The sequence below is a fragment of the Anolis sagrei genome, chromosome 2, assembly GCF_037176765.1.
Source record: "Anolis sagrei isolate rAnoSag1 chromosome 2, rAnoSag1.mat, whole genome shotgun sequence".
Lineage (NCBI taxonomy): Eukaryota > Metazoa > Chordata > Lepidosauria > Squamata > Dactyloidae > Anolis > Anolis sagrei.
Genome location: NC_090022.1, coordinates 44,400,013 through 44,402,017, shown reverse-complemented (window position 1 = coordinate 44,402,017; position 2,005 = coordinate 44,400,013). Strand labels below are relative to the sequence as shown.

The 2,005-nt window shown below is 39.5% G+C and overlaps 1 pseudogene; it reads right to left on the bottom strand.

Annotated features, from left to right (window-relative positions):
- Positions 1-492: 492 nt before the first annotated feature.
- Positions 493-611, bottom strand: LOC132769581 (5S ribosomal RNA; annotated as a pseudogene).
- Positions 612-2,005: the final 1,394 nt, after the last annotated feature.

The following is a 2,005-nucleotide window of genomic DNA, read 5'->3' as shown; positions in this document are numbered from 1 at the left end:
ACAGATTTTTTAAAGTGAATTTAATACTGGTGAAGGATTTTGGATTGACAGCATAGAGAGTTGTGCCTTGCAAAAAAACAATGACAACATTATATCTCTTTTCTGCTGATGCATCTGAAAAAAAATCTGTTTCAAAATCTAACATCCTATGTTATTTTATAAAGTAATTCTGGACCCACTGTTATACTCATATGTGTACTTTGCTATTGCATAACAATAGCATGCTCTATACTCATGACACTTTTGCTTTATTGCATGCATCCTTGTAATTTCTTTCTTTGTGTTAAATATCTTTGAAAACAGTTTCTATATTAGGGAGACACACCTTCTGAACATACGTAATATACTTTTGGGGAACAAACTATTCATTTTATCCTTTATATAGGCCCTTGATTTTTCCACAGTTGACCACTGTTGTTACCTGTCATTAAGTTGTTTTCAAGTGATGATAACCCTTTGAATGAAAGACCCAAGGCCCATATCCTGGGCCCTATCCTACAGTACCCAGTATTTTCAAGTGGTCTCCCATTCAAGTACTAACCAGCCTTGACCCGGCTTAGCTTCCGAGATCAGACGAGATCGGGCGTGTTCAGGGTGGAATGGCCATAGGCATCCTGGGCCCTCTCACACTTTTACTGGAGACATCTAAACAATGCCTCCAGTAAAAGAGGATTAATTAAAGACAACCCTGCTTTATCCCAAATTAATTTAATAGACCATTAGACTCACACCTTTATGAAAGGCATGGGTCTAATGGGCTATGGGCCCTATGTGGACTACCCGGGGACCTGTCCGCACACCTATCTCACACCTTTTGGGCTCCTGAAGCCCAGAGATGTGAGCTGGCACCCACTCCCTTCCCACCCCCCACAAAACTCTTACAAAGAAAAAGAAAACTTACCGGGAACCATTAGGCCTTTGTTCCAGACTGATGGAACATACCAGTGATGCAGAAGAAGGGAGGGCAAATTGCTCCTGACCCTCTCATCTCTTAGCATTACATTGGTATGTTCCAAAAAGCATGCTGAAAGGCATAAGGATAGCCAGGTAAGTTCTTGCCCATTTTTAGGATTGGGGCGGTGGGGATGGAGGTGGGGGTGGGGTGATTGGATACCATTCCAGTAGCCACTGCACCGGGAAAGGCCAGATTTTTTTTAGAGGTCTGTTGACTTCAACCTACATTGAAGCAGGTTTTTAAAACCCTCTTTGGCATGGATTAAAGTGCTGTCTAGAAGTAGTCCCAGTCATCAACAGCCCTCTTGAGGTCTTACAAACTGTGATAGCTTTGATTGATTCAATCCACCTGTAATTCAGTCTTTTTCTTTTCCTATTATCTTCCACTTTTCCCAATATTGTCGCTTTTCAGTGAGATATGTCATTTTATGATGTGTTCAAGCGTACAATAAGTATTGGTTTAGTCATTTTGGTTTTTAGTCAGAGTAAAATATTTGGCCCTGCCATAAATCAGCTTTCTGAGATGTTACAGATCACAGAAGCATCAATAACAGGGCCCTGGCCATTCCATCTAAGCCTACCTCTTATTTCAGTCTCCTGGAGAATAGAGGTATTTATGCTATGTAGCTGTCCTTCCCTAAACTACTATTCTGTTTCATCATTTGTTATTAGGCAACCAAATAGTTGGGTTATTTTTTTTATTTTCCCTACATATATATTTGATCAATGTCTGAATTTTCTAACTGTAAAGCATTCCTAAGAGTAATCAACTTGTCCAAGAAGACTGAATAAGCTTCAAAGCAGAAGGGATGTGCCTATGAAAAAGAAGAAGAAACCATCCATTGTATTACACAGATATCCAATAGAAAACTCAATAGAAAAGGGTGAGAAATATTAATTATTTGTGAGCTTTTACCGAGACAGAGATTGAGCACCCTAACAGTCTATTAAAGTCGACCCCTTTCTTCTAATGTGCTCATCTCTAATTTCCTGTGTGCTCTAATTTCTTATAACTTTTGCATTTCCAGATTCTTTTTCTTGTCATCATTTG